The following is an 18,387-nucleotide window of genomic DNA, read 5'->3' on the forward strand; positions in this document are numbered from 1 at the left end:
AGTCTCAATCTTTTGATCTATGTGCCTTAACCTCTCAAGTACAGGATTACAGACATGAGCACTGCACTCAAATTAAGTAGTCTTTTTATTAGTTGAAAATTCATTGAGCAATAGAAATCAAGTCACATAGCCTTACAGAGAATATATTGCATGCTTTTTCATTTAACTTTTTTATTTAACTTGACATTGTGTGGTTTTTATAAGATCTTGCAAGTTAAATATAGTAAAGCTGAAATTGTAAGAAAATATTCGGAGATAAAGCAATGTATTTTCAGATGAAGATTTCTTTAAATAAATATTCATTGAAGAATTACTTATATAAAAATCTGAAATTACCAAAGTCTCCAAAACTAAAATTATTGTTGAAAAACTGATAATGTTCTATTTATAAACTATTAGGTAGACTTTAAATTTATTTTTTGAAGATGCTTCAAAAGCTTCAAACATATCTTTCTGAAGTAAGAAAATAAAACATAATACATACAACACCCTAGAAAACCAGTTGCGCATACAATAAAACTTTGTAAGAATAATCAGTGTGCATATTCCATGTGCCTAGCACAGTGACTAGAGCAGAAGATACTGAGAAAATGTTGAAGAGTAAAAATGTTTATAAACCATCTGCAAAATTATATGATATATTATGGGTTGCTATTTGAATACTATTTTAGTTTCATTCTCCTCAAATCTATTATCTATTATCAATGATCCTGACAAAACTCTCAGAATCCAAACTGTCTCCAATTTTTTATTTCAGTACAAACATAGCATTCTAGAGCTTGTGCTTTAAAGTTTAATTGCTCAAATTCCTCCTTCAGCAAGGTATGCGAGACTTGCTATTACCATCTTATGCACAGGTTTTCAAGTTGAACTCTGCTTTTTCTCTTCCCATGGCATTTCCCACCAACCCAAATTTGGGCTCTTGTATATACTCCTATTTTTTTTTTTTTTTGGTGGAACTTGGGTTCCTGGAAACCCTTCTACATCCGGGCTACACTCCCATACCTATTTTTATACTTTTTTTAAATTTGGAAACAGGGTCTCTTAAACCAGCATGGCTGGCTTCGAACCTGCGCAATTCTCCTGTCTCCTCCAAAGCGCGGGGATTACAAGCATGCGTCACCATGCCCGGCTATACTCTTACATTTTGCCGAGAATTTTCTTCTCTCTCTTTTGGATCTAAGAAATCATTACCCATTTCCAAGGCCCACCTCAGGCACTTATGTGTTCATAAAAAATTCCACAGACCTATTTTTATACTTTATTTGGAAACAGGGTATCACTAAGTTGTTGGGAGCCTCACTAAGTAGCTGAGGCTGGCTTTGAACCTGTGTGATCTTCCTGTCTCAGCCTCCCAAGCGCTGGGATTACAAGCGTGCGCCACGACGCCCGGCTTGAAAGTCAATATTTAAAGAATCACATTTTATTAAGCAAAGAGTAACAGATAAAACATAGTATACAGCCGGGCATGGTGGCGCACACTTGTAATCCCTGCACTTGGGAGGCAGAGACAGGAGGATCACGCAGGTTCAAAGCCAGCTGCACTCGCTGGCTTAGGAGACCCTGTTTCCAAATAAAAATGTAAAAATAGGTCTGGGAGTGTAGCCCGGAGGTAGAAGGACTTCCAGGAACCACAGCACCACCAAAATAAATAAATAAATAAATAAATAAATAAATAAATAAATAAATAAATAATAAAACATAGTATACAACAACTCACAAGTTTTAAGAAAATAATAAAATAATGGAATATGGTATTACAGACTACATTTAGTAAAATGCTTGTTTCCTAGTGGATATTAAATGTATGATAAATGGGTTCTATTCATATTTGTATTATACTCCTGAGAACTTAAAATGAATATAAAAACTAAAAAGGATCTGACTATTCTTTGAATAAAACACCTATTTAGTTTTATTTAATACAAAAATTTCAAGAATGTTTTAACCATAGAGATCCTTTTCTTCCTTTCCTTTTTGGATGCACATGGAAACATCTTACAACACTAGTGTCCATAGAACATGGTTTGGAAAATACCACACACACACACACACACACACACACACACACGCGCGCACAAAAAAACCCCACAAAAATATAAATATTGACTTTGTTTTCAAATTAAAATTTTCTAAATCATTATTTAATTTGAAGATTAAAAACACCATAAAGGCAATATACATTAGACCCACATTCAACATCATAATAAACAAAAAAAATCTGTAAGAATTCCCCCTAAAAGCAGGAACAAGACAAAAGTGTCCATTATCACCACTGCTTTTCAATATATTACTTGAGATTAGCCACAGCAATAAGACAAGAGAAGAAAATCAAAGGGGTACAAATAGGAAAAGAAGAACTAAAACTATTCCTATTTGTAAATGACATGACACTATAATTGGAAGACCCAGCAGACTCAAAGAGCTTATATAGCTGATCAACAAAGTCAGCAAAGTGTCTGGATAAAAAATCAATCTTAAAAAATCAGAAGCTTTTCTGTATGCCAACCACATATCCACTGAAAGAGAAATCCAGGAAACACTTCTACTCAGGTTACCCATACACACACACACACAAAAAAAAAAATACTTAGGAATATAAAACTAATCAATGTGGTAAAAGACCTCTTAAAAGAAATCATAAAACATTGAAAAAAGCAATCAAAGAAGACCTCAGAAGAAGGAAAAATCATCCATTTCATGGATATGCAGGATAAATATAATCAAAATGGCCATACTTCCAAAAGTGACCTGCAAATTCAATGCAATACTCATCAAATTAAAAAGATCATTCTTCGCAGACATAGAAAAATCAGTCCTTAAATTTATTTGGAACAAAATATCCATAATAACCTAAGTAGTTCTCAGCACAAGAACCATGCAGGAAGCATCACAATTCCTGACTTCAAACTGTAATTCAAAGCCATAGTAATAAAAATAACCTGGTATTGGCACAAAAACAGACACATAGACCAATGGAGCAGAATAGAAGACTCAAAAACAAATCTACACACAGCCAATTGATTTTTGACAAATGGTTCAAAAATCATAAACTATAAAAAAGATAGACTCTAAAACAAATGGTGTTGGCAAAATTGGTTATCCTTATCCACATGCAAAAAATGGAAATAAGTTCCAATTTCTCACCCTGCACAAGAATAAATCCAAGATGGATCAAAGACTTGGAAATCAGACCAGAGACCTTGTAGCACCTAGAGTATGGCATAGGTCCCACACTTCAACACATAGTCACAGGTAAAAACTTTCTCAAAAAGACCCCCCAAATCACAAGAAATTACAAGGAGGATCAATACAATATGTGGTAAGGCATTAAATTGAAGATCTTCTGTATAGCAAAGAAAACTATCAAGAACTTCAACAGAGAGTGAACAGAATAGGAGAAAAATTTTGCTAATTATTCTTCCAATAATGGACTATTATCTAGACTACACAGAGAGCTCAAGAAACTCACTGCTAAGAAGACAAATAACTGAATAAAAAATGGGCATGAAAACTAAACAGACATGTTACAAAAGAAGAAATTCAAATGGCCAATACATGTATGAATACATGTTCAATATCATTAGCAATCAGAGAGATGCAAATCAAAACTACCCTGAGATTTCACCTAACTCCAATTACAATGGTCACCATTAAAAATACAAACAAGAGTAAATGCTGGTGAGAGTGTGGAAAAGTAGAAACTCTAATACATTGTTGGTGGAGTTGCAAATTAGTACAACCGTTTTGGAAAACACTACAGAGAATCCTCAGAAGAATGCGAATAAACCCACATAATCCAGCAATACGACTTCTGGGTATCTACCCAAAAGAATGAAAACCAAACTACCAAACAAATGCATGAGTATCTATGTTCATAGCTACACAACTCACAATAGCCAAACTATGGTACCAGCCAAGATATTCATCAACAGGTGAATGGATTACAAAACTATGGGATGTATACACAATGGAATTTTACTTGGCCATAAAGAAGAACAAAATTATGTCATTTATAGGGTAATAGATGGGACTGGAAAACATCATGCTAAGTGAAATTAGTCAGTCACAGAAAGTAAAAAATTGGATGTTCTGCCTAATTTGTGGGAGCTAGGGAGAAAAAGGGTTATAAGATGAACTCTAAATAAAGAAGAAGACACCATTGATGAACAAATAAGGCAACTTAACTGAGGGGTATGGGAGTCAAAAAGAGAGAAAGTCCCTAATGTACATAATGTACATTCATAAACCTATCAGTAAGCCAAAAATGAGGAGGGAGGGGGTAGAGAATGGAGTGGGAATTGGGGAAGGGCTAAATAAGTGATGTTTGCATGCATGCCTCTAACATTTTGTACCTCATTAAGATGTATTACTATAATGCACCAATAAAACATTTAAAATAAATGAAATGAATAAAAAAGATTAAAAACATAAGCGTAACATTTTCATCTATTTGCCATTATTTATGTTTCAAGTAATATATATGTATTTATGTGTATATATATATATGTATATTAACATATATATATATAAACATATATATGTGTGGGATAAAACAAAGTATATAAATGAGATTGGAATTTATTTTAGCATATTCTACCTTTATATAGCCTTAGAGTTTTTTTCATCACGGTAATTTTACCTTATAGTATAGTTTTATCATTATAAACCCTAAAGGTAATATGCACTTGTGTTTTTTTGTAAATATTTGAGGTATTTATTGTTGGTAATTACTTTGTGTTGGCATTATTTTTGACATTTTCAGTTGAAATTTTATAAAAGATGAATATATTATCTAAACTGCATTTCATCTTGTACTTAAAATATTTAATAGGCAAATGTATTTTTCATAATTTGTACTCTGACACAATATCTTTATATTGTGAAAGACAAAATGATATTTGTACAGATGAATAGCAAAATGCTGCCAATATGCCAACATAAATTTCTGGATTTATATTATATTTAGAACTCTCCATTCTAAGTAGACTGTTGAAACTGATGGTGGTTTGCTCTCAATCTATGTTAATGATAAAATTGTAAAAAACCAAGTTAAGACCTTTTCTATTCAATACCAGCCTAACGAGTGACAAGGCAGAGAAATTTAATAAAACAAATAAAGGTTATTTACTTGGTGAATATTAGTTGATTGGACTGAATTTCTCCAATTATTATTTAACTAGTTAAATCAGTTAAAAGAAAACATCAACAAATATCTTTACATATCATTCTATCCCGCCTTTAAACACTATTTTCCTAATGTTAGACAACAGCCTAAGAAATCAGATAAGCATTTCACTGCACTTTCTTTTCTATTTGTTTCCTGTATCACGAGTATGTCCTTGGGTTTATTTTAAACCATGAAAATAGAAAGATTTGGGGAGTTATATTTATAAGTGGTATTACAAATGGATCACTGAAAGAACATTCTTAAGCAGAGATTTTAAGGGACACAGAGACATAAAAAACTTGAAATTTCTTTTTCTTATTTGTTCAGTAAATCAAGTTATGATTTTGTTAAGCAGTCTGATACAAATTCTCTTATCGCTTTTAAAAATGATATATTTTCACATGGAAAATACAACTGTCATTATTTTAATTGATAGGGCACCAATCCTACTGATTGCCCTCTTCAACTATGGAAATTGTGTAAGACCATTCCTGTCAAAGACAGAGAAAATCAGGCTAGTTTATCATATTCACCTCAATTAGGTGATAAAAATCATGAAAAGAATGGCTATTGAAATAGAAATATCTAGTATTAATAATTAATTATTCTGTGACTTTAACTTTTTATAGTGAAACAGAATATAATATAAATGCATGTGGACTATCTTCCAGCAGAATTAATATGTACATGTACATCCCTATGTTTATTCATGAAAAATTTTACGTTTTTATAGTAGCACTTCAAACCATAGGTTTCATGGCAGCCTCATCAATGTAGGCAGAGCCTCAGCAACCTAGCAAGACCCTGGTTCAAAACAAAAATAAAAAGGGCTGGTGGATGCAGCTTAAAAGTAGAATAGTCTAGGGTTTAATCTCCACTTCCCTCCATAAAGAAATAAAAGAAAGAAATCTAGGGTCGAAGGGGGATACATAGCAGATAAACTTGGTCTAAAGAGCTGAGAAGGTTGCTCTGAGGAAATATCTTTTACATGAAGTCATGATAAGAGATGAAGACAGTTAAGGGTAGGTTGTCATTGAGTGGGGAGGAAGATAAGGATTGATGATTTGAGGCAGAAAGAACATTCACAAAGGTTCTGAGATGGAGACGGGTGGCACTTTTTTAGGAACATGAAAGGCAACCAGTGTGACTAGAGTGAAGAGACAAAGGGAAGAGGGAAAGTCTTTCCCTCAAGCATGTCCTTCCTTCAGACCGCCTGTTAATTGTAGATTTCAGCCTAAAGAAATGGAAAGGTATGCTTTTTATGTTTGTTTACTTTAGTTAGGAGTAAAATATAATCAAAAAAGATTGTTCTGGGTGTTCTGTAGAGAAGGAATTATAAAATAGTGCAAGGAGATAAAGGGGTGCCAGTTTGAAGGCTTTTGCAGGAGTGAAGACCAAAAATAACAGTACCTAGAATATATATATATATATATATATATATATATATATATATATATATTTTTTTTTTTTTTTTTTTTTTTTTTTGGTGGTACTGGGGTTCCTGGAAGCCCTTCTACCTCCCGGATACACTTCCATGGGCTACACTCCCAGACCTATTTTTTAACTTTTTTTTAAATGTGGAAACAGGGTCTCTTAAGCCAGCGAGATTGGCTCCCAACCAGCGCGATCCTCCTGTCTCCACCTCCCAAGCACAGGGATTACAAGCATGCGCCACCACGCCTGGTGTACCTAGAAATATATATGGCAAAAGGGGTCAAGACCAGGGAATTGAGTCAAGACGAGTTTAGGAAACATAACTGGCAAGACTTTGTAATTGATTTTGTGTAGTGACTAAAAAGAGAAAGAGCCAGAACTTGTCCAACAGGGTGGAAGCTAATAGGTGTTAGGGATTTGGATTTTGTTCAAAATTCGTGCTCTCAATATTATACTCCCCTAAACCCTAACTTAAAATGTTCAGGCATTTCAGGATTTGCAATTCTATAATATAAATTGGATGTGATTAGACATGTGTGACAACATACTGGAGGAATATTTGCAGATGCAACACAAAACAGATCAGGGAACAAATCCAGGTTTTGTCATTCAGAATTTGCTGTGGTGACTATTCAGGCAAGCTGCAAAGTATGGGGTTTGTTCATTTGTGTCTCACTCTATATCTTGGCGCTAGCAATAATAATTATAATGAGGTATTCAAATTAAAATAAAAAGTAAACATTGCCTAGGATCCTTGGATGAAAGAAAAACTTCCCCTAAATCATAAAATCATCTGTTTCTGTATAGTGTTCTATCTCACTGTCTTATTCAATGACACTAAAATTATGTATCTTTTAAAATTCTTATGTAACTATTTGTACAGATCAAGAGAATTAATTATATCTGCCGTCAGGTAGAATCTCTTTTTTGAATGTCCATACTCTTTATTATGTGAGGTAGTAAATCACAGCATCTAATTATGGTCTTTTCACTTCTCTGTTAAGAGATAGTCACAAAGGGAATTATAGCACAGTATTTCATTTTTACAAGTGTTGCACACAAATTAATGTTGATACCAAGAAGTAATATTATCATCAGACAAAATCAAGTACAGTCTTTTCCCAGTATATCCTTAAATTTTGTTGAAAAATTTTTGTTTCCAAAAAGTATAATTTTAAGCTTCTTCCACAGCTCTGGATACTATTTCATATTCAGTGTATATTTTAGATGTAATTGCTCATGGACACTGCATACTTAATTGGAATAGAACAAAAGGAGTAATAAAATATGTGTAATTATTTGAAATGTTTATAGACCATCACAGATGGTGGCATAGTTCTGTCTCCTTCATAAGCCTGCCACTGCGCACAGCTATTTCTCCAGTTTATATCTTTCCAACAGAAGCAAATCAAGACTATGCCAAGTTATGTTGGATCTGTGGAAGATGAGCCAGTTCTATGGCTCTGATTACAACTCTCAAAGTGGTGAGAGTGTGGAAGGGCATTATCTCTCCAGCTCTGAGAAACACTAGAAAGGAAATGACAAGTATCGAGTAAGAAGAAATGATGTCTTGCAGAACAGAAACTTCATCATCCTTACTGACAGTGACTCAGAGCTGAAAAAAACCAGGAACTAATGATAGGATTTGAAAGTAAAGGTTAATTAAGAAATATTTTGAGAGCATATGTTGCCAAGAAATTTTTTAAGAACATTATATTGCCATAGTGGATTGACTAAGAGAACAGGTGCTGGACTTGATTTTAACACCATTTTGCAGTAGCTTTGTGAATCCTGCCTAAGTTACATAAATGAGGTTATCCCCATGTTGTAGGGAGGCTTAAACGATATCATCTGTAAAATACTTAGTGTATGCCAGGAACATGGTGAAATGTCAGAGGAATATTAGCTGTTATTATTAGTATTATTATTGTTCCTCTATTATATTTCCTAAGCCAGATACCTTAGTAAGCACAGTAATCGGTACCTGGTAGAAGGAGCAGAACAATTTGAAAAAAGCTTATCTTCTTTTTCGTATTTCTCTATAATGGCCCTTCATTCTCAAACACATACCTATTGTCTGATTTATCAACCTATCACTTGTACACATACTGTGGTCCACATAAAATTATAACAGATATTCCTTACTTTAAAGTTTATCATTCCATGCATGTTGGGGTATTGCATTTAGAAATTTCTATTTCATAAAAGCAACAGCTAAAACAACATTTTTTAGACTAATAGTTCTAAGACTAAGCATATTTAAAGTGTTTTACTGGATTGGTCCATTTTCTATTGCTGTAATAAAATACCTGAAGTTGTATATTTATTAAGGAAAGAGGTTTATTTAACTTATAGTTTTAGAGGTTCAAGAACATGGTACTCTTTGTGCTGAGGACTTCATGGAAAATGTGAGCATGGTGGTGGGAGCACCTATGAAAAAAGTTTGTATTGGGAGAAAAATAATAAAGAGAAAGGACAGGCCAATCTTGCCACCTCCCTCTAAACCTCACCTCTTAAAGGTGTGACCACCTCTTTGTAATCCCTGCGCTTGGGAGGCGAAGACAGGAGGATCGCGCAGGTTCGAAGCCAGTAGCACTGGCTTAAGAGACCCTGTTTCCAAAAAAAAAAAAAAAAAAAAGTATAAAATAGGTCTGGGAGTGTAGCCCGGAGGTAGAGAGGCTTCCAGGAACCCCAGTACCCCAGTACCACCAAAAAAAAAAAAAAAAAGAGAGAGAGAGAGAGAAAAGCCAAAGAATGTTTTTATTATGTTCAGAAAATTTAAGAAATCCCTCAATTATTGTCAGTAAAAAGAGAGAACTTAAATATTTTTTTAAAATAGGATATACTTGCATAGATATTGCCAGTGGCTGAAAAGTTTTATAACAAAACAATAATAACAATATCTAATCAATGTAAAATTTAAAGAGTATTCACATTGGAAAACAGTGGGTATAGTTAGGGGCATCTGAGTTCACAAAAGTCAGAGACAATAAAAATCTTAAGTACAGTAAGAGTTAAAATCTAATTTTTTCAACCACAGAGATTTCTAAAGAGTTGTTTTCAGTAAATCTCAAATAATAAGCAACTTCAATAATAAATGGAAGCAGAATTTACTCTTCATCAAGGAAAACAAATCAATAAGATAATACATTCTCAGCCTCTTTGTTATTAAGAGAAATAGATGTTGATGAAAAGTAAGGTAACTACAAATGCATGGTTAGAAAAAGAAAATCAGTGCCCAGTGCCCATATGCTAGAAAGACCTCTGTCTTGGAAAATGTCTTCCAATAGGTAATATCTATGCCTCTGCTATTGACAATAACCTGGAACCAGCAAGGAACAAGCTAAATAAAACTCTCTAAAGTCAAATTTTCCAGAAATCTGTTTTGTTTTGTTTTATTTATTTATTTTTTCTTTTGGGGTGGTACTGGGGTTCCTGGAAGCCCTTCTACTTCTGGGCTACACACCCAGACCTATTTTTACATTTTGTTATTTGGAAACAGGGTCTCCTAAGCCAGCGCGCGCGGCTGGCTTCGAACCTGCGCGATCCTCCTTTCTCTACCTCCCAAGCACGGGGATTACAAGCGTGCGCCACCACGCCCAGCTGTTTTGTTTTTTTCAGTAAGTGCCCAAGGTAATTCTTATATTCACTAAAGTTTAAGAACAATTAATATGAATTATGGATCTAAAAATCCATTAAAGATGAACAAAGTGGTAGATTTCACACATTTCTTTAAATAAAGAGCTTCTTTATTTAACTAAAAATAAGGCCAGCATGTAAACTTTCTGATGAGGAGGATGAGCTAGTGCATCACAGAAAGCCATTACATTTATAACTCTATACTAATGTAAATAGGACTTTTAAAGATATGCCTTTAGGTCATTTTTATTCGAATTGTTTTATACATTCTGAATTAATAAGTAAACTGGGGAAAAAACTTAAAATGATTTGTTTATATCTGCATAACCTATTGATAGAAATAAAATATTCTTGTTAATCATTGAGGCATATGTGGTAGGTTTCAGCTGATTAATTTCATTTTAATGTGATCTCTTTTTTTTTTTCTCCTACTCCAAAGAGCAGTCATGGCTGAAACATAAAAGCATTCTCTGAGATATTTTCATTCCTTTAGTTATTATATTTACAGGCAAATTACTTTTATTTTCAGAGTTTTTGTTTTATCCTATTTCAAAGGAAAAAAATTATAACAAATTTAGTTTAAAGATCTTGAATGGCTTTATTTTGCAATTCTAGAATCAGATAACACTTTATTTCATAAAATAGAATATGTGTTCCCATGAGCTGAACAGAAGGGGTTGGTTTTATAGGTAGAGAAAGATTAAGAAAACAGACACACAGAATGAAAACCATAGTAATCATTTTAAGGTTACTTCTCTAAGAAGGTAGAGACAAGGAAACAAAAAATGGGAAAATAACTGATTGGTTAGTGTCTTATTGCTTCAGTTTACTTTTTATAAGGACTAAAGTAAATAAGAATTAAAGCAGAAAGAGCTTCCTTGTCATGTCTATTGATTTGTTTAGGAAATCTGGCTATCCTTTTTCATTTTCCTGATTCCTATGAAAACCAAATAATTTAGTTTTTATAGTTTAGTGACATGGAAATTTAGCATGGGTTACTATTTTCTTAAATATGCTTTTTATTGGTACACTGTAATTATACATTATAGTGAGATTCAAAGTGATACACATATGCAAATGACACTTGGTGTGTTCTAATGGGATCCATTTTTATTTTTATTTATTTTTATTTTTTGGTGGTACTGGAGTTTCTGGAAACCCTTCTATCCCAGGGCAACACTCCCAGACCTATTTTTATACTTTTTTATTTAGAAACAGGGTCTCTTAACCCAATGCAGCTGACTTCGAACCTGGGCGATCCTCCTGTCTCTGCCTCCTAAGCATGGGGATTACAAGTGTGTGCTACCACGCCCGGATCCATTTTTATTTTTACTCTGATATTTTGGGGCTCTGTGCAAGATCCTAACTGAAAACAATAAACTTTTTTAATTTTAAAATGATTTTAAAAGGCATACTGAATTTTAAAAACCCTGCCTGGAAGTTTTTAGAAACCAAAAAAACTAGCTGGAAGAATTTATAAGATTGTTAGTATGGGTCAATCAGAGATAACATTCTAGTCTTATAGTTAACAGCTTCACTTTCAATTAAGACTCATTATTATCAATTATGACCATATTATCAACTGGTACGAATTTCAAATTCTTCTGAATAGCTGTAAGACACTTTTCCAGAGCTGCATTTTTTTAGAAATTCTCTTGTGTATTCCATTTAAAGTGTATCTGTTACTTCAAAGTAACCAAAATCTTCAGACCTTCCTTTATGTATGTCTTTAAATTATAATATAGTCACTTATGTACACATATTTAATATTTTAGAAATTTCTTCAGCATTCTGAGTTCCAAGTATATCAACTCACAAAATGTACATACTCCTGAATATATATTTTACTCTTTAGAAACACACTAATAAGAATCAGACTTTTGAGTAAAATAAAATGTTACTAAATAGAAATAGTACACTCATGGTATTATTTCCCTGAGAATTATGTTGGACTGGATGGACTGTGTTATGCCATGGTGACACATAATGCCAAATCTTAGATTTTAAAAATAGCTGATATTTATTGTTTTTTGATGGAATACACACATCAAGTTAAACTCAGTTCAGGATTTAGAATTTGAGAGAAGCTACTATCTAGAACATTTCTGAGCAACATGACAGGTAGAAGGAAATAGATGACTCATACACTAGATCTTGTTTCCTCTCAGAAGTGACACATACTGCTGGACAAGGCAAGTCAGATACTCATACCTAACCACAATGTGCAGAGGCCAATGATCACACCTAATACCACACATACTTGATTAACTGCACTAATAACTACAAGAGGATCCTGACTTAATGGGCATTTTCATGACTTCTTTCTTCTTCCCTTGCCAAAACATCTTCCACACCTAGCTTTCTGAATTTTAAGAGAAAGCTATTAATGATCTTATGGCCTTAATGATCTAATGGCCTTAATGATCTTCAGTCACAACAGTGAAGATGTGTAAAATTAGATAATCATCACGGCATACCATTATCTGGCTGGTTAAGGTTTTCCAGAGAAACAGAACCAATAAAAGATGGATGAATGTGTAGATAGATAGATGATAGATAAATAGGTAATGTGCAGATATATAGGAAGAGATTTATTATAGGAGTTGGTCCAAATGATTGTGGTAACCAATAAGCCCCATACTATGTCATTTACAAGCTGGAAAACTGACAAAGTTGATGGTGTAATTCAGTAAGACTGAAAAAACTAACATCCAAGGGATCACTGATGTAAGTCCTGGAGTCCAAAAGCTACAGAACCTGGAGTTCTAATATCCAATAGAAGGAGAATATTGTCCAATGAGAGAGGGAGGTAGGGAAGAAGTGAGAGGAGGAGGAGAAGAAAAAGGAGGAGGAGGAGGAGGAGGAGGAAGAGGAAGAGGAGGAGAAAGAGGATGAGGAGGAGAGAGGAGGAGGAGGAAGAGGAGAGAGGAGAGTATGAGGAAGAGGAGGAGGAGGAGAGGAAGAGAAGAAGAGAGATGAAAGAGAGAGAGAATTTGCCTTTCTTCACTTTTTTTGTTATATTCAGGCCCTAGCCAGCCATGGTATATACCCACATTGAGTGTAGAACTTTTCTACTCATTCCTCTGATTGACACACAAATATACTCTTAAAAGACCCTTGCAGACAAACCCAGAGACATATATTACCTATGTTCTAGGTACTTCTTCAATTCATGAACGGACTTTTTTTGTAGTGATTTTGTTTTTTTTCCATATTTTATTTTATTTATAAGTGGAACATATTGAAAATGGTGTACATTTAGATTGTGCTTCGTGCCCTCTCCCCTCAATTTCCCTTCCCCCTCCTAATAAAGAGTGTCCAGGTAAACCATGTTATATTTATACTATTACACATATTCGAATGTAGCTCCTCCATTGAACAACCTCAACGTTCTTCCTCTCCTATCCTTCCATTCTAGCTTTGCTGAGATTTCCCCTCTATCATCTGGAGTCCCTCTGGTATTACCACTACTCCCTAGCTTGGGCATATTAGAGAAAACATATGTCCCTTCTCTTTTTGTGCTTGACTAATCTCACTTAAAATAATGTTCTCCAGTTCCTTCTATCTTCTTGCAAATGCTATTATTTTATTCTTCTTTATAGCTGAATAGAATTCCATTGTGTGTATTTCCCATAATTTTGCAATCCATTCATCTGTTGATAGAGATCTAGGTTGGTATGAAGGAACTGTTTTAATTAACCATCACCTTGGAGCCTTTAGTTCCCAGTCCATGCTCTGTCTGGTCTTCACAGAGTGGTTGCATCACATTACTAAAGGCTGCAGCACCTAACAGGTGGTTCTTACCACTGTGGTATGTTTTCATGGTCCCAATAGCCATTCTGAACTCTTGTTTCTTCGGGCCTTGGGGTGGTCAACCATCATGCTTTTGCCAACTCTCAAGTAATATATATATATATATATATATATATATATATATATATATATATATATATATATAGTGTTTCTCTATACCCCTTCAAAACTTTATAAAAGATTTTCCTTGTTTATCTCTCTCAAGCAGTCCTGTCTGCTTTCTTTCGGGATGCTGAGAGGTCCAGTCACTGTCTCCAGGTAGGGAGACATATTTGTGTCTAGTGCTTCTAATCAAATGTGTTAGGTTACAAAGGATTTAGCAACTAATCTTCTATTAAGATTTCACATTCTTGCAATCTCAACATTTCCTTATTATTATAAAAAGAATGAATTTAACTTCTGACTCTACCCAGTAAACCAAACCAAAACAAAACAAACACATGGAGTCTTTACAATTATATGTTTGCTATGGATAATTTCTTCAAACACATCTCAAAAACTACAGAGTGGGCTATTTATCATGTTAAGAACAGAAAGGGGTCTACATATCAATAAAACTCTAATATAGGAATCTTGGTAACAATGTTTTACTGTGGATCATTGCTGGCAGACATAAATAGAAATCCTAAAAATCAAATAAGTGGCAAGAATGTGAAACTAACCTGTCAGTCAATCAGTAAGTATTTACTGTTCTAAAACCTCACATGCTCCCAGTCCACTCTTTTTATTGATCTATCCAAGGCTTTTCCAAGTTTTTTTCATTCTATTTTCTCTTATATTGATTTATATTGCTCTCTATTGACCCCATTGCACATAATAACTGCAATCTTACTTGGTCTTTTCTCCTATCACTTTTCTCCAAAGTCAGATGCTTCATCCTCCAAGGAGAGAGCTATTTTATGCACAATAGTAAGAGAGGATATTCTCATTACATTCCAGTAAATCAGGAAGAAAAAGTGTGGGACAATATACAAACCCACATACCAGTAACCAGTCTACATTTTCTTTCCATTACACTTTTCTTTAACTTCATTAATAGTTTGTAGCAATCTTGAAGTCATATGAAATGACAAGCAGGCATCAAACACCACTGTCCAGGGCTCATTAGAAATTTCCTGGTCAATTCTTGCTTTATCCATTGCCTTCTTTAACATTTCCATAGCCTGAGAGGTAGAGATATTGCTTTTGCTAATTTAGAAGTATGTGTGGCAGCAAAATAAAGTCACTAAATATAAACAAGTTACTTTATGGTAAATTGAAAAAGGTTTATTTCTTTAATTCAGAGCCTTTCATATGCATAGCCCATAATTTTATTTTAATATTTATGTATTGAATATTCACTCTTCTCTTCTCTTCTCTTCTCTTCTCTTCTCTCTCTCTCTCTCTCTCTCTCTCTCTCTCTCCATATATATATGTATATGTGTATATATATATATATATATATATATATATATATATACCAGTTATAGTGTTTTTTCTGTGAAATTAACTCTGCCAAAGGCAAAATAATGGACTTGCATAGAGGAGAATGAAATTTTAAAAAGTGAAGAAAAGTTAGAAAGAAAAAAATTGTGTTGAATTAAGAAAGAGCATAAAGATAGGAACAGTGTCATATACGTATAATCACAATTACTGGGAAGCTAGGGCAGAAGGATAGAAAGTTCAAAACTATACTGGGCAACTCAGAGAGATCCTCTCTCAAAATAAAGTAAAATTTAAAGAGAAAGAGAATAGTAATTAAAAAACAATAGCACAGAATAGATTTCCAAATAGTAAATGGGGCTAGAGAATAAAAGTAGACCCAAATGATGAAATGGAGAGGAAAAGAGAAATGTTTGGAGAAAATTGGTTTAGGCTTCTTATTTGAAGAAAATAGAGTAGAGGTTTCAGCATGGAGAATAGAACATGACATTTAAAACGAATGTAGAAATCCAAGACCTCAGCTGGATAGAAATCAAATGAGTGAAAGGAAAAAGAAAGTCATTTCTCAAGGTCTATACCAAGTCTTTAATCAACACATCTCTGTTCTTATTTAGAAATCAGTAAGCCATACATGAGAAAGAGGGAGGGGGAAGGGAAATTGAAGAAGAAATTAAAATATATGATGCCTCTACCATCTTGTATCCCATTAAGATGTATGACTATAGTGCATCAATAAAAATATTTTAAAAGGAGACATAATAAAAAAAATAGAATATTCCTCATATCTTTTCTATCAGTACTATCCTAGGCTTAATAAGGTCTGTCTCCTCCTGTGGGGTTATAAGCTCATCAATAATAGAAGCTTATTTCTTATTCATTTACTTCTCTAGCTCAGCATGATGTCTGACATGTAGAATATTTGCAAGTTATACTTGTTAAATAAATACAAAATAGATGAGATTTAGAGACTATTCTCTATGCTCAGTCATTGAGCTCTTCCCTTTATATAGGTGTTCTGGGTGACAGCTAGAAAGGGAAGAGATGGATGACCTCCTTAGATTTTTAAATGTGAAAAATCTGTATATAAAAGAACATCTTATATACTTTCCCAACTCTGAATTTTTTTAAAGGATGCTTTTCCATAAAACCATCTTCTATCACCTCTTCCACATCTTCTATACAATCCACTGCTTTTTCAAAGAGAAGAAAATCATTTTGAGTGTTAAAAAGCGGCAATTAGCCGGGCATGGTGGCGCACACTTGTAATCCCAGCATTTCGGAGAGTCAGACAGGAGGACTGCGGCTTGTGAACAAGCTCAGCTACTTAGTGAGGCCCTTTGCAACTTATTGAGACCCTGTTCCAAAATAAAGAATAAAAAATAGGGCTGGAGGTATAGCTCAGGTAGAATGCCTCTGGGTTCTATCCCTAATAGAGAAAAAAAAAGTGTCAATTAAATTGCTATGTTTAATCTTTCTAAAGCCCCCCCCCCTTGTTTTTCAAGAAAACCAAAGATTGGGGTAAAAAGGTGCAAACTTCTGTTGACTTTATAGTAGTATCTTTTCTACATGTTTTTCAACTCTCTCTAGAAAATAAGATCAGATTTCTTAACAAAATTCATTTTCTGCTAGGGGAGTTGTGATTAATCTTCAGCATATTTGGTTAATAATAAATTGAAAATGTACTCGAGATGAAGTTAACATCTCCTTTATCTGCAATGTTCTATTATGGAAATTAATCAAAATTAAACACAAATACCAGACTCCTGTATCTTTAAAGCACAATTAACACAGTCAAAATATATCTTATAACATTTTCCTATTCTAAACTCATAATTAATGTGACCATAAATGCAAAGAAAACGAGGACAGAATTCAGTCTGAATTCTGCTTTCAGTCTGAAAGTATTCAACTGTCCTTTATTAGCTCTGAAGCTGAAACTAAATTAATGCATGTAAATAAATTTATTGTTTGTACATTTAAATTGCCAACAAAATTAATCACAATTAATACGAACTAGAAGCCATCATAGTTTCCTCTCTGAGCATCTACATGAAAAGTTTTATCACTATTCCATTATAAGTTTCTTTTCTTTCTCTTAAAGTTGCAGTTCAAATGTACCTATTTTATGTTAAAGAGTAAATATTTTGATATTTTATGAATTAAATTGATGTTGATGTTGAATAGGACAGGTAAATGTTTTGAAATTTAATACAACTTCATTTCAAGCAATATCTTTTTTAAATTTTTTTTCTGGTGTAGATTGAACCCACTGGACTATACCCCCAGCTCTTTTTATTTCTTATTTGAGACAGAGTCTCAGTAGGTTGTTCAGGTTGGCCTTGAACTTATAATCTTCCTGCCTCAGCCTTCCCAGGAGTTTAGGATTAGAAGTATGCATAATTATGCCTAGCCAGAGAATATATTTTAAAGTCAAAGTGGGTTTTTAGTAAGTTTCAAGAAGTGTGGCCTATAACTAAATGTTCTTCCTTGTATTTCTTGTTTCTATTTAAGAAAATGAGTACTTTCTTTTTCAAATTAACAGTCTAAATTCTATCACATCTCTGTGACCTGCTGATTTTTCTAGGCTGAGCTGCTTTCTATTATCTTATGACTTACTTCGTATTTAATGTGGTGAGGCACACTGACACGATTTTATGGCTACTTGATTACAAGCTGTCTTAGTCCACTTTCTGCTGCTATAGAAGAATAGTACAAAGTAATTTATAATAAACAGAAACTCATTGGTTAATAATTTTGAAGGCTGATAAGTCCAAAATGCAGGGGTGATATTATAAAGGCAAAAAGAGGGTGATAGAAAGAGAGAGAAAGAGAGGGAGAGAAAGAAGAGGGGTACAGAGGCTGGGGATGGTATAGAACAGAAAGAAAGGCAGGGAGAAAGGTCAATTCTG

This window comes from Muscardinus avellanarius (assembly GCF_963383645.1).
Source record: "Muscardinus avellanarius genome assembly, chromosome: 13".
Taxonomy (NCBI): domain Eukaryota; kingdom Metazoa; phylum Chordata; class Mammalia; order Rodentia; family Gliridae; genus Muscardinus; species Muscardinus avellanarius.